The 27,744-nt window shown below is 40.3% G+C and overlaps 1 protein-coding gene across 4 annotated transcripts in view; it reads right to left on the bottom strand.

Annotated features, from left to right (window-relative positions):
* The window catches only part of STARD13 (StAR related lipid transfer domain containing 13), a 226,970-nt gene that overhangs the window by 77,160 nt on the left and 122,066 nt on the right, over positions 1 to 27,744 (bottom strand). The window lies entirely within an intron of this gene.

Here is a 27,744-nt window from a genome sequence, read left to right as displayed (position 1 = left end):
GCTTGACCTGCACACAAAGCCAAGCAAACCTTTTCAATCGATAAATGAAGAAGATAGTTTGGCGCCTGGCATGCTCTTCCATCACATATCTGTGATTCTACTTGGGGGAAGTCACTCACTTTGCCTCAGTTGCCTTTCCTACATGCTTAGACCATGATCGGACCTCTGTCCAGAGACAGACACAGCTGAGGGAGGCTGTCTCATTGGGTGCCCGAGTTGCTGCACATCAAAGGGCATGAGAACGAAGTCACTGTGGAAATAACCATAGCCTGTGACACTGGTTTTAGAAAGTATTATCACATTTCTTAATTACATGTGCTCAGTGTTAAAAATTTATAAAAATACAGAAAGGCACAATGAAAGAAAAAAGTCAACTCTTGTCCCATTAGTTAACATAATTCAATATATGTTATTTGTCAAACTGGTAGTGATGGTAATATCTTTGGTTGACTACCTTCTGCATGTAACAAAATACATTGTGAATATTTTCCCATATCATGGTATTGTTGGTAAAAATGGAAAATTTACTTTGTTTTGAGAATGATGCTTATTTTTTAAATACCTAATTTTTGAATACTGCCAATTGAGCTGACAACATCCAGGTAGCCAAGAGGAAACAGTTCAGTAGGCCTTCATCAACACAGTCTGATTGTGGAGAAGGCTGGAAGTCTATGTGAGTTAAAAGAGATTTACAAGCTGTTTCTTTTTCTTTTTTTTGCAGTATGCGGGCCTCTCACTGTTGTGGCCTCTCCCATTGCGGAGCACAGGCTCCGGAAGCGCAGGCTCAGCGGCCATGGCTCACGGGCCCAGCCGCTCTGCGGCATGTGGGATCCTCCCGGACCGGGGCACGAACCCGCGTCCCCTGCATTGGCAGGCGGACTCTCAGCCACTGCGCCACCAGGGAAGCCGTACAAGCTGTTTCTTTAAGGAAATATCACCGATGTTTGTACAGTCAGGTGGACAAGGCTCCAGAGGGCCTCAGTCAAGTAAGGAGTTGTATTGAGCGCAGCAAATTTACCGCCCAGGTTTGCAGGCCTCCTTTCTTGTTACTCTCTCATTGAATTTTTAAACTGGTGCTTCTAAAGTGCTCGGAACAGTGTGTTCTCCTACCTAAGCATTTAAATACACTTTTTTTTTTTTAATTTACGTTATTCTCGGCATAGCAAATACTTTTCCCATAGCTAACCCAAAGGGATACTCTTCTTTCTAAATACCCAAAGGTATTTCTAAGGGACACTCTTCTTCTAAACCAAAAATTCAAATTAGGGCCGAATTGAGTATTATTATCATCAGAAAATTAGCTGGCTAGAAGGAACCCGGTTTACCGTGGAAAGTTTAAGGCATATGTATTTATGTTCTTCTTACAAATCTCCTGGAATTTTGATGGACAAACTGGCTCCAATTTAAGTAGGTCTTAAACGTTCTTAACGTTCATTAAAAGTACTCAAGAGGAGTTGGGAAAAAAAGACAACATGGATCTCCATGTGATTTAGAAAAGTGGGCTTGAGAACAGTGTTTTGTTTTTTTCATTTAAACTGGCTGACATGGTGGGCACCCTGCTTCTGAAAGATTACGGGTGACTCAACCACCACAAGATGTCTGCAGTTGACACAATTATCACCATTAAAGCATATCCAAGGTATTAACATTTCAACAGGCTCAGGTTGTCGGCTTAGGGTGGTTTGCACGGCTGAGTTGCTTCAGTATTCACGAACTTCTTCAGACAAATGACTCCTTTGTTTTCAGATGAAATTTCTCAACTGAAGTCCCTATTTATTGAAGCTGTGTTTATTCCATAGGCTGTATTTATTCCACAGGCTAGGCCAAATTTGTCAAAACCAGCGCCAGCGTATCCATTCTGTCCATATGTGGACGAGAAGGATGCAAGCATTAATATTAGGTAGGACCATGCACTACCACCATCATCCTTCTCCTGGGAGGGCTTTAGAACCCTCGTCACAGGTTCAGGAGGGAACACCAAGTTTTGTAGTAACAATAGGCTTTGATTTAGATCCCATGTCATGGCAACAGGATACATCTTTTTGCATTCTTTGAATTATATAATATATTTATTGCAATGTGTAAAAGGCCTGAATAAGTCTTCAATGTATACCAAGTATAATATTTTCTAATGTGCATAGCATTTTATTTCCATGATATTCTAAGTTACTAATAGAATTAAAATACAGGTTATTTTAGAAATTTAAGATTATTAATCTCTGAACATTCAGATCAGTGAACCAAGTGATAAACAGCCATTTTATCTCCCCATAACTTAAGGCAACCTTTTTTCTGATGTGTAGAAAAATATCTTGCACTCAGCTAATATATAACTATAGAAGAAAGAAATAGGAAGATGTATATATCCTCAGGACACCTAATTGTACTCAGTTAAGATGGAGAATCATGGCTGGGTTTATGTGTACTATTTTCCTGAAAGCAAGAGTAACAGACATGCTGAGACATACTATTCCATCACCAATTCTTAACACTAGCCTTATTTCTCAGGTTGTGAAGTATCTTCTGCAAGCTGGATTCATAGCAAATCTAGCCACTTAAAAGTAATTTCTATTAGAGTGAAAAAAAATCAAGCAAATTCTATACCTAAATAGAAGGTCTATTCTTAGTCACTCAAGGGTTGTTTTTAATCTCTCTTTTTCAGCCTTTTTGGGGAAAACATATAATATATATAATTTATTATTTGTTTACTATTAAATTTTTAATATGATTATAAATTAAATTATATACTTAATATATTTAACATAAATTATACATAAATTTTACACAACCATAAATTTAAAATTCTAAATAAAATTATATATTTTATATAATTATAAATTTATAATGAAAACACACACACACTGTAATACGTTCCTAATGAGTCCCTGCTCTTTCCAGCTGCCAGGGAACTTGCAGTTCTCATCCAACTGGGAAGCATGTACTTTCCCATCCCACTGATGTCCGGCTTGGCCATAATGACCCACTCTGGCTAACGAAACGTGGGCAGAAGTAATGAATGCGAGTGTCAAGCAAAACTCTTCAAAAGCCATCACCTAGTTCTGCCAGCTCTCCTACCCTTCCCTTGACCATGAAGCTGGTATGTCTCAGAGGCTATTCTTCAGCCTGGGTCCTGGAATGACGACACAGGGAACAAAGCCACAGCAGAGCAGCTGCTGACACGTTATGTGAGCAAGCAATAAACTTGTGTTGCTTTATGCCACTACAATTTGGGGGACAACATGTGACAGTGGCATAATCTAGCTTAAGCTAGTTTAGCACAGCTGCCTGCTGTGCCTTTTATAGATGAAGCATAGGGATGCACTACAAACTTTTATTTCAACTTGAGGCTGTTCCTGGATATCCGTTAGTGTGTCAGAAAGGAACACAGTCAGTCTCCATAATAATTTCTGCCTGGAATTCTGCTTCTCTGCCTACAGTGCCTGGTCTGTATGAAATGTCAAAATGTAAACAATTCTTTCATGCCCATCTGTCACATGGATCCACACATGAGTGTGTGTGCACACACATTACAAACACACACTTTTTCTCTCACCTACACATACACACTTACATCACAGAAAATCGAAAGTTCAGTTGCAACTGAAGAAGGAACAGAAATACTATTCTCCATGCCCATATTCCTAATAGTATGAAAACAAGAACAAAGATCACAAACCTCTCCCCCACACCCCCGCAATCAATCTCAAAGAAAAGGAAAGCAGAAAATATATGTTCTACTAGCCAAATAGTTTCTGAACAGATTGTTTTACTCCAGTTTTCCATGAGGCAGGGTAGCTCTTTATTCTTTCCTTTCATTTGGTACATATTGTTCCCATCAGGCACTTGCGGTATCTCTCAGGGAGGCTGCATGCATACACAAGCACATGAACATCCCCAGCCTTGCGAGGTTGTGGAGCCACTGCCTACCACTAAATCCCGCGAGATTCTTGGGGATGGAGTCAGTTATGCAACTGAAATGCAAGGTAGGGGAACACAGAACTGATTCAGACAATTAGAAAGAGGGTTGCAATTTGCCGCCCTTGGCCAAGGTACCTCCATATTGACCCACCAAGATAACAGAATCTTGAGGAACCTTTCTTGGGACAAGGGTATGAAGATTCTGGAGATGGCTTCTCTCTCTCACTTGGCTTCTTTGGCTTCTATTGGAAAGGTGAGGAAAAAGAGTCCATGGCAACTAACTTGATGCTGGCTCTCAGGAGCAGAAGCTCTAACTTCCACAAGGTCAGCCAAATGGCCAGAATCAGAAGGGTCCCTGTCTATTCACTGTGTCATGCCCATGACTTTTTGTCCAGGGAAGAGCAACTGCTTTGGACAAGTCCTACCACCACTAAGAAGTCAGGTATCTTGGCTTTGGACAGGTATTCTTCTATCCTATATTGCTTTAAGACTTACTCTTTAAATGTTAAAAAAAAAATTATTCATGTCTTTAGGGAATAAAACCCCTTCTATATCTATTTTCAGACATATCTGGATGTCTATACTTATAAAGGCTTATCTGCTATTCCAGCTGCTTAGCCCAACTCTTTTATAATTGTGGGTACTGCAATTACACCAGAAGTTTTCATGATATCAGGGAAAATTGTTCCACGCAGGCATCAGAAGGAGCACAGATCTGTCTGGATAAAATAACTACAAGAATCCTACAGACCCTATTCATGTCTTTCACTCCCCGTAGGGCTGGCACGGCAAGATACAACATCACCAAAGCTTCTGACTCCCAACTCAAGGCTTTGTGCATTTAATTTTTAGCAACTCTAATACCTGGATCAGTCAAAACTCATGTTTGCTTAATTTAATCCCAAGATAAGATGTGCACAACTCAAGCGTAATTTTACTATCTGACTGTACATAAAAACTTGATGGTGTACGTGTGTGTGTATTATTTTAAAATATTTACTGGGATAAATTTTTTTTGTTTTGTTTTGTTTTTGCGGTATGCAGGCCTCTCACTGTTGTGGCCTCTCCTGTTGCAGAGCACAGGCTCCGGACGCACAGGCTCAGTGGCCATGGCTCATGGGCCCAGCCGCTCCGCAGCATGTGGGATCTTCCCGGACTGGGGCACGAACCCGTGTCCCCAGCATCGGCAGGCGGACTCTCAACCACTGCGCCACCAGGGAAGCCCTGGGATAAAATATTTAATGATAATTTTTCAATGTGTCTTTGCCAGTTTTCTGGAATGCTTTCTACTTTTATGCAGTGGCATTGGTTCTGTGAATAATTTTCTAAAGATACATCACTTATCCCAGAAAATCAGGGCAGATTCAAGAAATTAAGTTTTTATTAGGTCTTCAGCTACGGATTCATTTTTCTCCATGTTCTTCAAGGCCAAAGAGACCATTGAGCTTAGAGGTTCACTCTCTAAATATTGGGATTTCTATTTTGCAAATCATTAATGGACACTGACATTATATATCCCTTACAGAGAGCGATTTAAAATGAATACAGGTAGTTGAAATAGCTTTATCTGATTTAAGGTGGGGGGAGATTAAACTCCCAACTGAAGAGATGGAAAACAACCTGTATGCTGGAACACCCCTTTTTCATCAAACACAGTGATACATTATTGATTTGTGTCACACTATTATCTACCACGTGGCCTACTGATATTAAGTCAACTAAACACCCCATAAATATATCATGAATGCAATCAAATTGGTTTTTAAAAGTTATATAAACTATAAAAAAGTTTTAAAAGTTTAAAACATGATAAAAGTTTTTAAATCTTCTAATAGTTCAATTTGTAGATAGTAGATAACTTCTAATTTTAAAGAATTCTTTGGGCCTCAGTAATTATTGTTATAAAATCTTAATTGGATCTCTCCAGATTTTAAGAACATAGTAGGAAATGGCAGAACTATGTGTCATGTAAACACATGACTACTTCTAAATGGGGGTCTAGGCAACTCTAACTCTTGTACAATATAAATGTAATTTAATTACCTGACTAGCTTTGAGCATATAACAATTTTAATTAATGATGGTCTTGACTAATACGTTTGCCCAAATACTCACTGAATTCAGGTATAAAAGGATTATTTCCCTTAAGAATAGAGTTGAATAAGAGATAAAAGTGACTTAAAATTTCCTCTTAAATGAAATCAAACAGAAGAGAATCAAAACCTAAACCTAAGATTTGAAACACCTGAAAGAAAGAAAGAAGGAAAAAAGAAAGAAAAATCACTTTCATTCTATCATCTGGAGATCGAGTCACATTTTGTTGGCATGTATGTAATCTCTCATTCTTTTATTAGGAAGATGTGTACATGTATCGAAGCCAAGTATACTACCTATTTTATATAATCTTTAAATAAAATTGCAATCTGCTTTTTCACTTGACAATGCATTCTGAACCTCTTTCCATGCCAACAGATGTCCTTCTCAAACATTCTACTTGGCTGAATAACATTCCCACTGCTATTATTTTAAAAAGCCCCTTCTTTTATCAGTTTAGGCTTCCACAGTCATACGTTAAAAATAATAAATCCAGTTCTCTGGAGGCTTCCATTCTAAATAAAGAATTTTGCCAGAATGTGCATATCCTGGTAAACGTACTTCTGGGTTGATACTTCTCATATTATTTTACATTCTGGATTAAGATGCATCTCATATGGTTTTGATTTATATTCTCAGCAGACTTCAAAAAAGGAAATTCCAAGTGGAAGTTTATTCATACACCAGAACTATGTTTAAATGATGCTACAGGGATATCTTAAACTAACACAAGTCAGGAAGTTCAAAGTTGAGGTTAGATCTTGGACCATGTTCCCACCTCTTCCTTCTTGGTATTTTGAAAGTGGAGATTTTATGTAACAGCTGTTCTGCTTGTCTTTGACCTCCTACATATGTATTTAGATAATTTCCAAGATGAATTTCAAAACTTTATGTAATTAGCATTTTCTAAAGGGTATTGCTGCAGTTTCAAGGTTACACTTAAAAAACAAAACAAAACAAATAAACTAGACCAAATAAAGAAAAACTCCCCAACTTGTTTTAATGACTAGATGAATATTTGGAATCTACAAGACTCCTAAAACCTTTTAAATAATCAAGAGCAAAATGTGACCCAAATTCGAAAACTAGCAAATTCACCAAGAGTGAATCTCTTTAGAACAAAACAATTTTATTTTTGTGCAGGGTTAATGTTTTGCCTTAAAGGAGAGTTCAAAATGAAGATAACGTTCTGATTTCCTTTTGCTCTTAACTAATGGCATACCTATCACTTAAATAAAACAAGATTCTTCTCTTGTTGAATGCGCATACTTAGTTTTATGAATTAACTTTTTTAAAAGAGCCTGTCAATTTGTTTAGAAAACGTTCCTTTATCTGAAGGCATACCAGACTAACTGGATGTAAGAGGTAACATGGCTTACAGTGGTTAGAAGCACTGACTCCACCCCTCATTACCTCATGACCTTGGATAGATTAATTTCAGCATGCCTACAGGAGGGCCTAGGGGCCAAATACCCACCCTTCACAAAGATTCTTCTTACAAGAAGAATCCAACAGGCAATTCATTTTTTCATTCTATAGAAGATTTCATTAGACTCTTTCTGTTAAATAATGTTGTATTGCAGGAAGCCATGCTTTGCACCATACAATGCTGTTCAACAAGGTGTAATGAGAATCATAAATGAAATGTGACACTTTGAAAATGGTAGTAAGAGCCTCCACCAGCTGCTACTTTCAGGATATGAACACCGGATTGGGGAAGGCAGTCTTGTGATTATAGTTTATGATGTGCTTACCAGTTAATAAGTAAAATATTAGCAATCATGTGCTTGGTATGTGAAGATCTCAAGGGCAAAGGTATGTTTAAACATACCAAACACATCAGAGGCCTGGGAAAGAAATCTGTATCAGACATGTAGCCTTCATTAAGGGAAATGCTGTCAGAAGATTATTTTTCCATGTTAAAAAAAAAAACAACTGAACAAATAAGTAAATCTTGAGCAAGAGATATGGGCTTCCTGTGGATTGAGGACGGGGAGAAGTTGAGGGTTAATGTGGAGCCGAAGGTCATTGGCCTCCAGAGATCACAAGTTTCCCAGATAGGCTTCCTCTCAAGGTCATTCCCGCTATTCAAAACATCCCAGGTGTGTTTTCAGGGACTTGCTTTGTGAGGAGGCAACTGGAAACTATTCAATAGTTCCAATACCGTTCAGATACTTCAACCATTTACATCTAAAAGCAAAGGAATATTTTGCTCTTATGCTTAAAGTGATTATAATGAATGTTTCATGACTGCTCACAATACACCCAATGGTGAAGAGAAAATTTAGAAAGTAGTCCTCTTTGAACCTTTTGTTTTTCCAAAACGAGGAACGATGAGTACATGTTCACACACACACACACACACACACACACACACACACACACACATTTTAATTGAGATAAAGTCTGTCTTGTTTAGGCTAATGTATAAACTAAAGGTCCTTAACCCAGGGTTTTTAGAAAGAGCTTAGGCCTGGGAACTTCTTTGCATGAAAATATTATTATATAGGCACTTTATTTGCTGAGGCTACATAGCTTTCATCAAATTCCGATTCACTTATTTTACCACTAAAGTTAACTCCCATTTAGCCCAAGAAAGCAAAAGCTTCATGCACCTTTGAAGGCTTAGAAAAGGGCCAGCTTTTTCCTGCTTTGTTCCCTGTAGACAATCGATTTTTGATTTTGGAACTTGGTGAGATAAATAATTTCTTTCTCTCTGTCACACACACACACATACACACACACACACACACACGTATACAGGTGCACATATATTCTGTAAACATATCACAGGTAAAACTGCAAGCATCCTTAAATAAATATGTGGATTTTTATATTCTCCTAAATTATAATATTGCAGGTACACATTACCAGATTGGAAAACAGACTATCTTTGCATGTCCAGTTCTTAGCCCAGAGCTTTGCAAATGAATGTTGACTAAAAGAGTGAAGGGCTATACTAAGAGGAAAATATTCAATATTTATAGTTTTAAATATTTACAGGCCAATAAACACCTAAAACATTTTTCAGATACATGAGTTCCCTCTGAAGTCACAGGGCTATTTTAAATATGGGAACATGTATTGTGAATGTACTTTGCAAACAGTAAAACCCTGTAAAAAATAAGGTTTTATATCCTTGGGCAGCACTGTCTTTGTAGATCTCAATGTTGCCTAGGTTTTCTGAAGGGCAGGGCATTTGACACAGTCCCAGCACGGACTGGGAGAGTCATTCCTACGGGCCCCGATCCCTTTCCCTTCCCTCTGCATGGAATCCTTGGGAATTCCTAGTCCAGAGACTACTGCAAGTTTTAGTCTTGGAAGAATAACAGCGTGAAAAGATTTTCCTGTTTTTTCACAAAGGAATCACTCTCCCTTTTTAAGATCAACAAACCTGACTGGGATATATTCATTCATACTTGAAAATAACCAGACATGAGCATAGAAAAAGAATATCATAAGACTTTCAAATGTTTTGACCACAGTCTTTAGAAAGAAATATACTACTAATAGTTGTGAGCATGTATATACACACTCATACTCAGAGACTGAAACAAAGTTTCACAAAACAATAATTACTCTTTATATACATGCAATGCCACCTGACATTTTCTGTCCTGTTCTCTTCTATTAAAAATTGCTGGGTATACCCATTAGCTGACTTCATTACCCTCAGTTTAAAGAACGCTGCCTCAGATGACACTCTGTTATATGAGAAGCATCTGGTTAAATCAATGAATAAACTGAGTCCAGTTCTAAGAGTCTGACAACTGGTCTTCCTAGACTCCTTCCCTCTCCTGAATTCCTCGTATTCTCACAAACTCAACCCCAAGACCTGCTTAGCTTCCCTCTTAAATGTATTTCTCCAACTTCTATCGGCCCACCTCCATTCTCTGCCTTAGTTTAGAGCATCATCATGTCCTGAGACAATTGCAACAGACTCCTAACAGGTGTTCCTAACAGGTGCCCCTGCTTCAGTTCTTGCCTTCCTGACCTCTCTAAGACACAGGTATGATCATTCTCCTTAGGATTCCTTCATGCCTCCCTGTCACCCAAAGAACAAAGTACCAGCCCATTGCCCTCGCCCACAGCGCCCTCCCTCATCTGGCCTCTGCCTACTTCCAGGGGCTCACGGCCCAGTTTGGGCCCAGGTACTGGAACAGCAGGGAGCTTGTCAGTCCCATGGTGCTGTTTCACGTTCCACGCTTGCCCTTGGGCTGTTTCTTCTCCTTTGTCTGTCCCATTCTTCCTATTTCTTTTTCTCCTGACTTACTCATTTGTCTTCTATCAAGATTCAGCTAAGACATCACCTCCTGAATCCCAGGTTAGCTTGTCTCTCTCTGGACTTTTGCGCGTTATAGTCCTTACGAGGTTAGACTGAAATGTCCTTGTTGTACGTCTGTCTCCCCACTAGACTACAAACGTTTCAAGGGCAGAGGTTGCCTGATTCACTTTTTGCACCTCTAGTGCCTGGCAGAGCACTGGAGCCCAGTGCGTGTTCGGTGCAAGCTTCCTTCAATAAATATGCTGAAGTGTGGCAGAGCTGAGAAGCTCTGCTTCTGTTCCAGGTGTCCCTTGGGTACCCATCTTCACCAACATTGCCCTGCATTCATCCCAAATCAGAATGGACTGCCGCTCCTTTTATTTATTCCCAGCAAAGGACCTGCACATACTGCTGGTCAAAGGTCTTTGGCGAAGGTACCTCTGGCCCCTGAAAAAGCTCTCCTGCTTTCTTTCTTTTTTCCTGGTTTGACTGAGGGAGGCTGAGGGGCACATGCTGGGTTTTCATGCCTTCCGGTTCTATTTCATTTAAGTCTGCTGCTACTGTTGCTGGAGCTGAGGATGGGCTAAGTGCCAGCCCCAGACTTAATAACAAATCAATGACATGAAATCTCATGAAGCTTAGAGGTCTTCCAGATGTGGATTTGGAATAGTAATGGGAAGTCAGATTTGGTCCAGAGTCATTTCCAATCTAGATGACTCTGGGAGAAGGAGGGTAGTTCTGGTGATGAGCAAAAAGGGTTAGGTGCCCTCAGGAGCAGATCTGAGCCTAGTTCAGTCTGGACCACCCGAGATCTCCCGGCATATGCCTTGGAGGACACCCAGCTCCCCGAAGCTGCCCCATTCATTCCTCCAAGGGAATCATCCAGTCAGTCCACAATGGCACCCCTGGGGAAGTGGGTATGCTTTCAGTCAGAGCAGAATAATGCCTCTCTACACACTACAGTAGAGAAATGGAGTAGAGCAATCCCCTCTCTTTAAATGTAACTACACCCAGCCACGACTATTTTGGTTCTCAGGAGCAGAGGGAAAATGTGTGATATACTGAGGTGACCTTCTTTTGGGCACTAGATTTAGTTGGGTCTGCCTAGAAGACCCTCCCCTTTATTCTTAGTTAAACCTTCTCTTTCCTGGAAAAGGTAGCTTGTTGGACACCTACTCCAGGAAGCCTTCCCTAAACCCTTCTAACACTTATGGTCTCTCCCCTTCCATGATCCCTGGCTATCTTGAATTGTTATTTGACCTATTGTTATGGTCATCTCTTAGTAGACTTAAAGTCTGAGCACAGTGAACTTGTGAACAGTAGGGACTCAGTACAATTTGTGGTGGTTGTAGCTGTTATGGCTACCATCGATAACTAACAGAAAGACAAGCTCATACATGGGTATGGCTGGTGACTGATTATGATGGTGATGATTACTGGCCCTTGCTCATCTCTAGACACAGGAAAGTAACCTGGGGGAAAGGATGAAATTCTTTAATGGATAAAGCAAAAGACGGAACAGATATGGAAAGGAAGACAGCAAGTTGAGATCAAACCCCCCCCAGAGCGTAGCAGTGGAGAGCAGCATAGAGTATGGGATTACTGTAGGGGTCCCTGAACAAACCTCATTACATCTCAAAGTCTCCGTTTCCTCAGCCACAAAATGTGCACAATGTTATGGATATAATTCAGGTCAGCTGGAAGGATGTGAGAGAAACTCCAGAACAAGGAAGGGTATTTTGTGTACCGTTGCAATTCTGGTCCCTGGCACAAGGCTTTGGACTTTATTTTGTGTTTACAAAATGTTGGACAAATGAATTACGTAAATTGACAAAGAGCAGGCACTTAAAAGTTGGAGCTTTTATTATCAACTGAAATGAGTACTTTTCACATTTCCCCACTGACGTACTCAAATGGCAGAAGACAATACACAGATGTCCTCCATGAATTTATTTCACATTTCTACCTATATAGAGGACGAATAAAACATGCCCTCCCTTATTTTACTACAAAAAGCTTTCCCTCAAATTTTAAGAAAACCAATGCTCCAAGATGTACCATCGTGGACATTCGGGGGGGATGAAGGGACTCAAATGTAAATTTAAAAGAGAAATTTCACTTTTAGAGAGATGATTTATCACTAGATTTATCTTATTTTTTAATAACAGCTTCCCTGAACACTAGAAAATGTGGGGTTTGGGCAAATGCCAACTCCATTCGAGACAGAATGACACTACTGGACCCAGGGGTTTGACTAGAACGAACTGAGAGACACGCAGGCAATGGACAGCTGACGGTTGGTTGAGCTTAGATCACAGGATGGAGGTAAAATCTCTGCTCAGCAACATAAGATGCTGGCTTGAAAACAAAGACATTCTTAAATATATTTCTATGAAATAGCAGAAGATCTCATGTTCTGAAGGCAAGTTGTGCATTTTATTAAGGAACGCAACCAACATCCCTCAAAGATAACTTGAGATAGAACCCAAATTTGATCACTCGCTCTGCTGCTTAATATCCTTCAGGACTCTTAAATGCTTCCAAAGTAAAATGCAAACTTCCAAGGACAGCATACGATTCTTGAGCTCAGCGTGGGTCCCCGGCGTGTCCTTCTGCATCTCAACTGGGCACGTGCCCTGGATGCCAGCAGTACTAACTCCCAGCTCCTTAAAACTGCAGCTTCCAGCCACTCTCGTCCTATCTTCCCTGTAGGTACTTTTCCTAAATCTAGAATGGCTTTCTCCCACTTGATCTGACTCGCTAATCCTTATTCTTCCTTCCCCCTCTATTTCTTTAATTCTCAGCTCTAGTTCTACCTTCTCTGCCAAGTCCTTCCTGACCACCGGCTTCCTGCCACACAGGTAGGCAAGGTTCTCCCCATCTCTCCTTGACACCCTCTGTGTACCTCTGGCCCAGCACTTACCCTGGCACTGGAATTTTTGGTTTATTCTGCTTTTCTGTTTCCCTCCACAGGCACAGTCTTTGCATATCCTGTGCCAGCAAAGTGCCCAGCACCCCAAAGGGGCTTGATTAATGTTTGCGTTATGAACTGAGGAAGCTTCCAGCACATAGGCTCAAGAAATTTAGAGCGAGGAGTAAATGATAGTCCTTTCTCATGCTTCCGGCCACAGACAGAGAGGAAGAAACTCACTGCTCCCCGGTGACCTGTGAAGCATCAGCAAAGATTCCAAACCTCCACACTTCCTTTCCCCACTGTTTTCATTCACATTAAAAAAGGAACACCATGGATTTGCATCACAGCCTCAAAGTACTGTGACAGGGGGACAGGACTGCGTTTGGAACAGGAAGAATCACACTCTTTCTTATGAATCAAACCCCTAAACAGAACAAAATTTAAGGTGGAGTATGTCCCACTTACTCACATTATCAACAGTCCTTTAGTATCGAACAGAACTCTCTACTCGTGAAGGAAAAGCACAAGAGTTACAATTCCAATGGTTAATCTTTTGCTTGAAACTTCCAAATCTTTTATTTGTCCTTAAAGAACATAAATACAGTTTAAAAACATTCCACAGTTGACAACAAGTAGCAAAGATGATGTTTCTAAAAGACTTCCTCCTTCTTGGTACAAAAAGTACCCTCATATATCCTGTAGGTACTAACAGATTCATGTTCATAACTGCTTTAAGTTCTATGCTTCTCCTCTCCTCTCTGTCAAGCGTGGTTTCTATTTAGAGTCTAAACAGTATATTGTTAATTACATATTCCATAATGTCACTTATTTTATAACACAATAATGGTATTAGCAAATTTGAAGTTAATAGTCCCCAAACAGCAAAAAAACAAAAACAAAAACAAAAACAAATCCATACCTCTTAGGTTTACCGAATTCTAGGTTTTAAAATTCTCTTTGGCATAATGGTTTCTATTAGCAAAACCCAGACAGCACTAAATTACCAATAAATTCTGCCAGAAACATCCTATGAAACTCTGCTCCAAGGATTTACAATCATTCATTTTAGGCTTCATATTGATACCTCTTTGTTTCCAATCATGCTGTGAAAATAGAAGGGAAACAATTCACAGCAGTGCTTCCAGATGCTCATCTGGGAAAGTGGGGGAGTATCCCTAATGCTGATGTCACTGTCATTTCTAAAATTCCAGCCCTGGTCACTCTGCCATCTGGGCTACTTTTCTATCTGGAATTCTCTCTCCCAGCCTTCCCTCACTACCCACTCACCTGCCCCCTGGGGGAATCATGAATCACTTCCTGTCCTTTAAACTTGTGGCTGAACTTCCCCTTCTGTAACAGCCTCAAACTGGTGGGTGGGTGGGGGTTGGGGGCATGCAATGAGAAGGACTGGGAGGGAGAGGGCTGCCTGGAAGGCAGGCAGAGGGCAGAGGAGTCGCTCTCCATCCATATTAGAGTGAGTTGCTGAGCACTGCCGACTCTTGTTTTTTTAGGAGATGAATGATCGTTATCAGAGTAATGACCTGAGTTGTGCATTTTTTACTGCTTGATTTACCTCCAAAATCCTGATTCCATTCTTCACCGTTCTACTGCTTACGTGCAACTTCAGAAAGGATGGAGGGTAAAAGAAGTAAAAAGCAAATTCATCAACCTCACATCTATGAAAAGTCTGATGGGGCAAATCTGAGACCAGCTTAAAAATAAGTGGTTGTACAGGCATCTATTTTATTGAGACCCACCTCATTATTTGTCATTAATATTAATACACTGGACGTAGTATATGAGTCAGCTTTCTAGGTCAGTTTTTTATTAAAAGGATATTTTTACTATGATAAAGATTTTTTAAATTAAGAATTTAAAAATAATATCACGGCAGAGATAAGCTAAGTATTTAACAAACACATGGGAGGACTATGATTCCCAGCCTCCCTTGGAGGTAGGCACGTGAAGGAGGTCTGGACAAAGGCACGTGGGTGGACCTGCCATGTGATCTACCTCCTCCTGTCCTTCTCCATCCACCAGTGGATGTGCCAGTGCCCAGGAGACATTGGAAGCTTCATGTTGAGTCAGGAGAGCCTCAGTTGGCCTATGTCTGGTGCAGAGTGTCCTCAATGTGAACAGGAAACATAATTTTAGTTGGTTGAGACTGTAACACTTTGAGGACAGGAACCGCTGCCTTATTTGACATTGAATCCCCCATGATTGGAAAAGAGTATCCCCTTATGCCTGGAAAAGAGCACATATCTGGCCAGTGTCTATGGAATAATGAATGTTGAGTGAGTCATAAGAGTATACACATGAAAAATCAAAATGCACACAAAAAGTTAATTCTGAGAAAAGTTTCTGGGGATGCTTTGCTCCTACACACACATAATCAACTTCACTCTAAATATCACTCAAAAACTCTTTTGTCAGGCTTCCCTGGTGGCGCAGTGGTTGAGAGGCCGCCTGCCAATGCAGGGGACACGGGTTCGTGCCCCGGTCCGGGAAGATCCCACATGCCGCGGAGCGGCTGGGCCCGTGAGCCATGGCCGCTGAGCCTGCGCGTCCGGAGCCTGTGCTCCGCAACGGGAGAGGCCACACAGTGAGAGGCCCGCGTACCGCAAAAAACAAAAACAAAAACAAAAACCTCTTTTGTCTTTTATGTCCATTTTTGTTTTCATGGAAAGCATCCAACTTTCAATACGTACCACAAACTAAGATAGATTGTGAAACAGTTTCTTTTGAAAAGGATTCAATTCTGACCCTTCTCCTCGACCTACCCCCACCCCCACCCCGAAAATAAACCCAATCTCAAGTTGACTGAACATATTTATTTCACTGCTCATCAGTTTTAGAGAATCAAATGCATTTAAAAAGCAGTTTGGGGTTATCCAGACTTTAATGAGGGGATGCTGACTGTGGGAAGGTTTCCTGGCTTCATGTTCTCTCCATAAAGAAATTTCTTGCCCCCATCAGACTAATCCGTGAGTCCGTGAAAGTGACACATGGTAAGAGCCTTTGCCTTAATAACAAAACCCATAAATCCCTTACATATTTGTATTTATTTTCAGGCTAAACTTGATTTCTAGGTTCAAGACTATGAAGCGACATTTGGTGTTTCCTTTTTAGACTAATTGTGACTAGATACTAGGACAGATGCTTAGGGTCTGTCCAGGAGATGCCAATGATTCCACACCTTGTATTTATGTTTCTTTTTTGTCATTCAAAAATATTTCATTTCCTTTCTTTTTATTGTTTAAAAATTAACATCAGAAATAGCTTGATGCCTCATAGAAATCATAAGGAAGAGTTACAAATCAAGATTTTAAAAATTCCTTAGTATATTCACAAGAGGTGATAGCAGGTACATTTATAATTTGGTTGGAATCTCCAAAGTGGCTTTAACTTTTAACACTAATATTTAAGGGCTAGATATAACTGATTTTTAGTTGTAAAAAAAGAAGCAAGGGAGGAGGGAGGGAGAAAAGAAGGAAGGGAGGAAGACAGAAAGGAAGGAACTCCAGCTATAAGCCATCCTTTCAAATTACCCAAACAAACACAGTCCTCTGGCTGGCACCTGGATGGCCAGTCTAGCACTAGTACTCCAGGACACTGGTATCTGATTACCTGGCGGCTGTATACAAGCCTCCTTCTAACAAGGACAGAACCTGTTGTTTGTCTTTCCTACTGTATATTGGTGCCCTTATTATGGATAGTGTCCAGTTCACAGCTATTTCTCAAGTCAGAAATGCTGACACCGTTCTCAATTTTATCTTTCTAAGTACAATTTTTTTGCTTGGCTCAATTCCTCTCCCATCTGTAGAATGGTTCTCTGCACCCTTTGCTCCCTGTTTTTGTCCTGTCTTCGGTATTCTGGATTTCAAGCAGGAGTTCAATGATGGTCATTGACTAAAATGACCCCCTTAAGGCTCACCTCTTTTTCAACTTCAACCCACTGTAAATCACTTTAAATACTACTGCAAAAATGATGATGCCAAATCTAACTCTAGATTTATGTTATTTTAAAATTTAGCTTCCCAACCCCCTCTGGGATAAAACAAGCTTTTCACTGTACTAGGTACCCAGTAAGTTCACATTTCACCTATGAGTAAATATTTGGCTAAAGTTCATTGTGGCTAAGGGATGCCTGTTTGGGCTTCATTTTGCCCTGAACTTGTTTTATTTAACAAATATTTTAAAGATTTACTGAGATAGGCACGAGAGCAAAACCCTAAATGTTTTTAAGCCTGTGGCTCTTAGCACCACCACCATGATACCAAAAATAGAGGATGCAGTTGCAATATTGCATTCATTTCTCAATGTGCTCAATATAAATAGCATACTCTTTTTAAAAATCCAAGCATTCAAAACAAACAAACAAAAAAACACAGTGTTACTCCAATATATTATTATACTCAAAAAGACTTTGGGGGCTTCCCTGGTGGCGCAGTGGTTGAGAGTCCGCCTGCCAATGCAGGGGACACGGGTTCGTGTCCCGGTCTGGGAAGATCCCACATGCCGCGGAGCGGCTGCACCCGTGAGCCATGGCCGCTGAGCCTGCGCGTCCGGAGCCTGTGCTCCGCAACGGGGGAGGCCACAGCAGTGAGAGGCCCGCGTACGGGGGGGGGAAAAAAAAAAAAAAGACTTTGGAATTTTGAAATTTACAAGGTATATTTATTTTAATAACTTATGACATAAATAGTTACTAAAATGAAGCCACGTTAAAAAAAAAACAAACTATATACATGATTTTCAACTTTTTAAGTGTACTTTTCTTTGGGAAGCCTTGTTGACTGGCTCACCACTGATTATTAGATGGTAAGCAACGTAATTCTGAAGGTCTTGAATTTAATATGAAAAAACTGTTTGCTTAGTCATCGTCCAGCTATTGTTTCCAGGGGGTTTATAAAAATTGCCTTTTAAATTTTTTTTGGAAAAAAAGTATATATTCAGGAAATTAGGAAAAAAAAAAAAGAGAGAGAGAGAGAGAGCCTATAGAAATCAAAGACTTTCATGGAACAAGTTTTTGCTCCACAGGAGAGTCTAGAGATGCCAAATAAAATGATCAAGGTGACCAGCTAGCTGTGTGACCTTGGGCACAACACTTTAACCTCCCTGATCCAATCTTCTCACCAATAAAATGAGGTCTTTTTTAGCACTCTAAAATGCTATGATTTGTAAGATGAAATATTATGCTGATAATATCTGAAATCAATGCCTCTTCGGAACAATGTCACAGGACTACAGAGAAGATAAACCGTACCTATGTTCTGGCTACATGATTGTAGACCATAGCCACACCCATGACAACTGAATCCAAGAAAACCCATATTAATGTTGTAGGAAAGTTAAGGTCCGTCTAACACTTTGTTGCTAGGAAAGCATTGTTGACGAGCTCTAATGCAAACGGTCTGTATGATTTCATACTGTGGTCTCTGACATAGCAAGCGAAGCATCCTGAGAAACCACAGCCTCAGCTGCTATGTCTGTGTACAGGACATTAACCCCAATTGGTTCCTTTTTTTCAATTTTATTCTTAAATGTACCATTTCTGATCTCTCTCCATTTTGTAATCCAATTCTAATAAAGACAAAGAGACAGGATTCTGACTGCAGGGAGATGAATAAAAGTGCATCTTTAAAGACAGTCAGTTATTATTATTTTAAAGACAGACAGTTATTAAAATGTCTGGATAAATGGTGCACTCAGCCTGCAAATCAGCCAGGCAGTCTGGCCCTTGGTGCATATGGCCCTGAACTGCTTCCTCTGAAATGGAGTCACAGGAATCTGTGAACTGGAGTCTCTCGACTTTTCAGCAGTTCCCCCCGCACCTGACACTGTGTCAGGCACATAGTGCTATGGTGAAACTTGTTTTGTCAACTTACTAGATGGTTATTATTGGAAAGGCCAAAAAAGAAAAAAAAAATTTAGAGCCTGTGAAGGCTTTAGGCATTTTGTAGTTTGACTGGAGATAAACATTTGCCATAACTGGAGTATTTACTAAACAAGGAATAAGCTACTTAGACGCTAAGACAGTATATTGGTAACTTTGCTTCCATTATTCCTTAATTTGTTCATTATAATCATGCACACTTGGGCTTCCCTGGTGGCGCAGTGGTTAGGAATCCGCCTGCCAATGCAGGGGACATGGGTTCGAACCCTGGTCCGCAAGGATCCCACGTGCTGCAGAGCAACTAAGCCTATGCGCCACAACTACTGAGCCTGTGCTCTAGAGCCTGTGCTCCGCAACAGGAGAAGCCACTGCAGTGAGAAGCCCGTGCACCAAAACGAAGACCCAATGCAGCCAATAAACAAACAAACAAATAAATAAATGAGAACTAATTATATTTTTAAAAAATCACGCACACTTATTATTGGAATTTATTTTCTTCGAAACAAATATTGTCACTAGAGTGCTGCAGTTTTCAAAATGCATATTCATGAATGTTCTCCCTGATATAAATTGTATGAGGGAGGTTTAGAGGGCCCACAACTTCCATTCGATTCTTGTTTTAATTCTCTCTTATACCGCTCAAATATTCTGCTAGAAGGTGTCTGCATTATTCTTGTTGATATTGTGCCAGGCATTGATGCTAAATGCATTACACTTGCACATACAATAGCTCATTTAATCCTCACAACAGCCTCTAAAGTGGTATGATCATCCCCATCTTATGCAGGAAGAAACTAATGCTCAGAGAGGTTAAACAAGGTGTCAATGCCACACAGTGGGGATGCTATAAGGCAAACCACAGTTTCTGCTCGAATTCTAGTCCTTATTCATAACTAAATGGGAATAAGTGATACAAACAGCAAAGTTCTTCCAAATCCTTTTGGAAGAAGGTAGGGTTTAAATTATAAATAAAAAAAGCAACCAAACGAAAGAAAAAATTTACTAACATAATTTCCCCATTTATTTATTCATACCTTCATCAGCCGTTACATACATACGTTACCGTTGCAACAGAGAATCTCAGGAGCAGAAAAAGAGGTGGCAGCACTTAAACTGATGAAAGAGTGGGTTGTCAGTGATAAGAAGGAGAAAAGTTGATGGATCACACAATATTTTTCTAAAGATCTTGACTCCCTGCGGAAAGTTCTAGGTGGAAACACTAGGGTTCCTGGCAGAGTGAAGTCTCTAGGAGCTTAGGAAAAGGTGAGGTGCAGAAAAAATGAGGGCATCATAATGACAGTATTTTTACAGGACATACACCCAGAGAAAGCACAGAAGCAGGTTTTTCAGGTATGATCTCACACCATCCTCTCTGAGACAGACATCACCACCACCACTTTGGGGATGAGCAATAGGAAAGCATGCACCTAGCCAGTGACAGTGTTGAGATTCACATCCAGATCCCTCTGAGCCTGAAGCTTTGCACCTTTTCAGGGTGCCAGGCTGCTCTAAGTGGTCCTGCTGCAGTGTTCCTGCCAGGTAAGAACTTGTAGCGGGCAAACAAGGAAACCAAAAAGAAGACCCTAACTTGGTGGGCAGGACAGAGAAAGTACACAGAGCTGTAAAATAAATGAGGTTTATCTGACAATCTGTGCTATTAATTAAATTTAGCTATCTACCAGCTAAGTGCTCTGCAGCTCCATGGTAATTATCAAGCCAGTCAGAATTTCTAATAGTGCTGATAACTAAGTATGATAGGATTATGCTTTTTTCCTTCTCAGGGCTGAAGCAAAAAAGTTCCTTTAAAGCCAAGGTTTTCATGTTGGTTTTTTTTTTTTTTTTTTCAATTAGTTACCAGTCCAGAATTATCCCAGAGACCTCAAGGATTGTTAGAGCTTATTTTCACTTATGTAGGGAAAAAGAAAGAAAGAATTCTTCCTGAGTAGAAGCAAGAGCACAGAAACACGCTTTCTGGTCTTTCTTGCCTCAATCTGGACTGTTGTCAATAGACTCAACTCAGCAGAAAAGCGACAGGAGTAGGGCAGTGAACACCGCCCATGCCTAATAACCTGATAACTATCAATAAATAAATTAAAATTTTATGATTTTTGAACCATAAATATACTTCACTTTTTACAACAGTTAAGATTGTCAAAAAACAATGTTAAGTATTACCTTAAAATTGTGTGTTAAATGAACTTTTGTAAATAAATCTTAAATATGGAAGGTTAATTAATATTTCATTTTGGAAATACTCTGCTGTGAAATCCAGTTTACTAAGGAGACTAACTTTTTCACTTTAAAAAAGTGTTTTGACTGAATCTTAACACACAAAACACCCCCGATTTATGTATCTTGTAAATGTAGATTCTTTTATGGTAAGAATACATAAAATAGGTTAATGAGCATTTGTTTTAGGTTCAAAGGTGCTTAAACATCACGTTAAAGATATAACATAGAATGAAGCTACTTTACTATAAATTATAGTTCGTATGCCTGTTAGCAGAAAACTTTTCAAACCTATAATGCTTTGTTAGTTTGGGGCAGAATATTGGGTAAATTCAAAATAGTTAAGAATTAAAATAGAAAGAAAGATGGTTCTCAACTCCCAGATATGGGCTTCTTTGGAGAAAGTGAAAATGGATTTTTTTTTTAAATGAGAAATGAATGATAAACTACTTTTTAAAAAGGATATTACATATGCTGTTAGTCATTTAAAAAAAATGACCACAGAGACTTTGATTCACATTTTTCTGGTGACATAGCCCCCCCTTGTAAAAACGTAAACACATACCAATATGTTATGTGAACTGCAATCTTGTAGTGACTTCAAGGAAAAACTTGTTTTTATAAAAGAACTCATATTTTCCCATGCTTCCTCACTTCTTGTGCAAGAACTTTAATGAGATTCGAGTAAACTGTGTTTTATTTATTTTCCTTTGTTCTTCCCTTCTTACTGGAAGAGAACATTATCTGGATATAATCATGTTCAAGGAGAATGAATTATGAGTAAGGAGATGATTTAAATCAATGACCAACAATTAAAATGACTAACCCTGCCACCACTTTGGGTATGGCAACTTAATTTTACCAGGACAACGTATTTTATTCTAAGGCAAAAAATGAACCCACAGGAAGGAATGCTATTTCAGTAGCCTCCAATTTCGTCTTTGCAGATTTAGCCTCTCTCTCTAACCCAGCTGACTAAACCTGAAGTTGTGTAGTGGTGGAAATACAATGTGAAAATCTTTGGCCTACTTCCTCAGAGTCCCTGGAGACTTTGTTTTTCTCTCAGCTTACTACCCCATAACTTGCCAAATCATTGTTCCTATTCACTAAACTATCAGCAAGCCTGTCTGGTGTTCCAGCCACCTGGAGCTGACAAATATTTTCCTAATATGAAGGATGCTATAGCAACTAGATTTGTGGCATGGATACAAACCAGGCATAATGGTGCTACAATTTAAGGTGAGAAACAGACACTTAGCACCCGCATCAGTATTACCCCAAAGAGTGTCTTGAGAACTCCAAATTCATTATTTTTTAGGTCTAAGTTCTTTGGACACAAGACTGCAAATTACCCCAGCCCTAAGAGAAGGAAGGCAGTAATTCAGATTGGAAAGATCTTATGTTTCAAATCTGCCCATTTCTTACAAGCAATGACCCTTGGACAAGTTAACTGTACCTCTCTAAACCTCAGTTTTTTCATCTGTAAAATGGAGATAATAGTCCTGCCTCAAAGGATGGCTGTGAGGATGAAATGAGATGATATCTATAGTGTGGTTGGCAGATGAGAAGCACATAATAACTAACAGCTTCTGTCATTAGGCTAAGGAAAGGGGTGTCTCCAAAATAGGAGGCAGATGAATACATTAGAAATTTCTATTTGTGTTTATTTTTAAATATTTTATTTAAGTATTTTTAGATATTTTAAGAAATAAATTGTTATGCCAGGATTCAATATCAGGATTTGATACAAGGTGCCCTCACTTATGATGCAAGCCTGCTGGTGGTTTCTGAGGGAGGGTGGGGGTCACAGAGTATTATGGGGGGATACTGGTCATTATAGGTACATGCACATTTTCAGTACTGCCATGTGTCACGATGTACTGCAGCACACATGTACCCGATTGAGAAAATATGTGGAATACATTGCTTACTTTTAACCAGACTAACCCTCACAAAATGGAGAAGTGACTTAAAAAGACTCTTGCAGAGAAAACATGAAGAGAAGATGACATTAATTACCAGCACAAGTTGTCAGCGAGAAGGTGACAATGCTGAAATTTCCCTACTAGGGAAATTTCCCTACTATAGTACTAGGGCTATAGCAGTCACATCTACAAGGTAAGGACAATGAAAATATGTTCAGACCAGACAAGAAGTCAGCTGGAATGATTAAAATTGTCTGGAAGATTGTTTGAAATGAAGATGTATGTAATTGTTGATGAACTTTGGCCTTTATGACTTGAGATAGTTAGTGATAGTGGAACATGTATATAACTTACAAAATACAGGGAGCTCCCTGGCGGTCCAGTGGTTAGGACTCCGTGCTTTCACCGCCATGGCTCTGAGTTCAATTCCTGGTCGGGGAACGAAGATCCCGCAAGCCAAGCGGTGCCGCCAAAAAAAAAGAAAAACAAAAAAACACCCAAAATACAGAAAATACAGAGAGCTATATTGGAAATACTGCTCAAAATCTTGTTATTGATAGGCGTATACATTCAAAAGACTGTGTGGCCACTGTGCTAGGGAATGTAAGTATGGGGCAGGCACATTGATTGCATGCTTCCCAACCTTTTTTGCACAACATGGCCCATGCTGCATTTGTACCGCACGCTGGGATAAACGACCAGGCTAGGCTGCTGGAGGCCCAAGGTTATCAGATGGGGCCTTTGGCTACCCCAGGCCCTGCTCAGCCAGCCCAAGGGCTGGGGGGATTAGTATCTTCAGCGGACCTAAACCCATTCAGAGCATACCCATGTCCCATGAGATGCACCTCAAAGCACCTTGGTTGGAAACTCAGTTTTACAGACAGATTTAGGCAGGGCTAATTATTGAAAAATACAATTATTTGGGTCTAATTGAATCAACTCTATAGAAGAGGGGACAGAAAGGTTTTTTTGTTTTTTTTGTTTTTTTTGTTTTTTAATATGGACCTCTTAAGAATCAGCCCAATAGAATGTGTTTGTATCGTGAGTGGGCTTGTTGAGAGAAGTTAAATATTATGCTACCTCATTCTCTCCAATCTGATAAAGGAACAAATTTTATATATTTAGAAATATTCTCTTTCCTCTCTGTCTGTGAGCACATTCCTCTTCCGTATGTTCAGCATTCAGTACAGTGCTACTCACAAAGTAAGTGCTACTACCTGTTTGCCAAACAGACAAACAAGCCACAGTTAAGCTAAAAACACTGTTCATCAATCCTTATATTCACACCCAGTTAAGGTTCTTTTCTGTTCCTCTCAGCAGCTAGTCCAAAACTTTGCCACTGATTACCAGTTCCCAGCCCTCATCCCATGCTATTTACTCACTCTTGGCTGATTTTACCTCTTCCTTTGATGAGGTCATCAACACCATCCTACAAAGCTGTCTTAACACCAAATATTTGGACCTGAGTCATTTGGTGTAAACCCACGCTCCCCCTCTGCCAAGTTGTCTTTGACCTCTTCCTCATTAATCAAACCCACCAGTCACAGAAGGATGCTTTTGTTGAAATATCTCCCCTTTACCCTCCTTCTTCTGCCCAACACTGGTTCAACTAGACAGTCAACTCCTAAGCACCCCAGGCTCATCTGCACCAGAGCCTCTGCCTTTTTCTGTTTTCTCCATTTGATGCTCTTGCCTCAGAATCCACAGATGCCCTCTTTCACTCTCCTTCCTTCGTGTCTTCATTCAAGTCACTTCTTCAAGAGGCCTTCACAGCCACCTTTTCACAAAACTTAGCCCTTTTTGTTCACATTCATACGATCTTACCCTGTTGTATTCATTCTCCTTATCAGTTGACACTAAAATAAACATTGTTTGTTTATGTTGTTCGCTGTACGCCTTCTCCACTAGAACATAAACTCCATGAGGGCAAGAACTCTGTTTTCCTGTTTTGCTTATTGCTGTATCCCCATAGCCTAAAGTTGGGCCTGCCGCACAGTAGGTACCCAATTAATATTTGCTGACTGAATGGAGGGATATGGGTTGTGGATGGACCTATACATGGTATCATTGCTTCCTCTCCAATCTACCCTTTTACCAGAACATTCCTCTTAAGTTACGAGTTAAAAATCACCAGTCTCCTCATAAATTGTTAATAGCCATGCATGGTTTATGAAATAATATCTAAAAGCCTTCAAAGATCTAGCCCCAATCTGCTTTTCCAGCCCCATTTCCTGATGCAGCTGTCTCCCCATACACCCTGAAGTCTAGTCATGCTGGGCACGCTGGGGGACCCTGTATTCATTCTTGAACACATACAACACTTTAAAGTCTTCGTGTTTTCTGACGTATATCCTTTTGTCTCTGAATATCTGTTTCCTACTTTGCCCTCAGCTAACATCTATTGGTGTTTCGAGGCCATGCTCAAATGCCATATTGTCCACGAAGCTTTCCCATTCTTCCAATTAGATTTAAACGTGTGCTCCATAGTGCATTGCCTTATGACTCTAATTAGTATAAAAGTCATTCTCCCTCCAATTGTGTCCATATCTGCCCCCAAGATGGGACTATAACATCCTCGAACAGGCATTATAGGCCCATCTTCTTTTCACAGTTTCTCACATGTAGTAGATTATCAATAAATGTTTGTTGAAATGAAATACACAATGTCACTAGCTGCGGATTTTGAGACAAGAGAATTGTAGTAAGATAGGCATTTAGATCCTTTATAGAAGTAATACACCAATACCAAATCAGTGGATGTCAGGGAGACTGAAAAGAAAAAGAAAATTATAGCTTAAACCATCATAAAGTAGGAAACTTTAACAGTAAACTCTAAAGCTATGGATATCTTATTTCTCTCTGCTGTAATGCCTGGCACAGAGAGGTCACTTAATTTGGAGTTTGATCCTCAGCTAAAAACAAACTGCTTTTATTTAAACTGCGTACCCACTAGTGTTGTTTAACCATTTTGTGGTTTTATTCAAGTACTTGCAAGGCCCAAAGAAAACCAGTCAGAATGCCTCCATGTTACATAAGGATTACTTCTGTTCGTGGAGTAATTTAGGGTTAATTCAAGTGTATCTCATCTGCTTGCTGGGTTTCTCCTCCCCAGGCCTGTCCGTAATGTATACAGCTGCTCCCTGGCCAGGCCCAGTACAAACGGTCCAGTATGCAGGATAATAAGCACATGTGGAAAGAACAGTAGTTCTCAGGAGATTGTTCTAAATCATTGTTCTCTTGTGGGGAGTAGAGAACTAGTAACGGGTCTCCTGGAGGCCCCTCTGCTGAGGCTGAAGGGGAAGGGTACTCCCGCCTTGAACTCCCTCCCCTCTGGCTTGCTGGCTGCACTCAGGCCCTTCCTTGGCGTCTTGTCAGAGCTCCCTGGGCTGGGGATTCGAGCAGTTGGCTCTCTCATTCACCTCTAGCTCAGACAACCAGCTCGGCTCAGCTCAGGCTACAAAACCCACCACCTTCACCCCTGTGTGTAGAAGCCACTCCCAAGGCATAAACTACCACGCCAGCCCCGGGAAGGTGCTTCTCCTCACTCTTTCACAACTTGACCAGGAAGGAGGCCACTTCAAGGAGCTTTCCTGATTATGAAGATTTAGATTTCCTGGAAGGTGAACCCCCCAGGACTTCACTTTCCTCGGCTCCCTCCACCCCGACCTGACGCTCTAACATTACTCCTGGGCTTGGTCGCAGCCCGTGTGGGGATTTATTTGCCTACGTATTCCTGTGTTTGTATTCATGTTTGAAGCTGGCATTCCTTCACCATTTACACAGTGAGCGCTCTGAAGCAGGGACTTGCCTTACTTATTGGGCAGTATGCCCAACAGGACCATTTAGAAATGTCTTTAAACAAGTCACATGCTTCTCTGCCCTTTTAAGACAAGATGGCCAGGCCCACTAAGGAAACGTTCCACCCACCAGCAGCCCTTTGCTCTGGCTTCTTTACCAGGGAGTGGCATTATTAGTGGGGATGCATTTCAAGGATTATCCCAAGAAATGAAAAAAGAAAACCCTGCCTCTTGAACAAAGAGGCAAGCGATGGACGGTAGATCGCAGCAGTGAGGCCCCCTGACCAATTTATTGGGGAGGCTGTAACACAGAGAGTGGTGCTTCTAATTCAGCTCAGCGTTCAACTGACTACACGACCCTGATTTGATAGAAGATTATTTCCAGTATTCCTGTGGTTTTTCCTGATATAACTTGCAGAAACTATTATGATAAAATGGCTTTACTTCTGCCAGTTATTCCCTGTAAAAGGAGATTAAATGAGGGATTATAAAAAGCTTCCACAATTTACATAGTTTTCCTCAGAGTCATTTAACACGTAGACTCAAGTTTTCCCTTCTTAACTGTTTTTAAAATCAGTTGAACAAAAAAGTTCAACCATTAGAATTTCCATCTCTGTCAGTCACAGTCTATTTTTTTAATAAAAATGGATAAGACAGGCTTTTTAGGTCTCTCCGAATGCTAAGATTATTGTTTCCTTAGAGAGTTTTAA

Source organism: Orcinus orca, chromosome 18, assembly GCF_937001465.1.
Source record: "Orcinus orca chromosome 18, mOrcOrc1.1, whole genome shotgun sequence".
NCBI classification, from domain to species: Eukaryota; Metazoa; Chordata; class Mammalia; order Artiodactyla; family Delphinidae; genus Orcinus; species Orcinus orca.
Note: the sequence above shows the minus strand (reverse complement) of the source record. Positions and strands in the feature narration are given on the sequence as shown.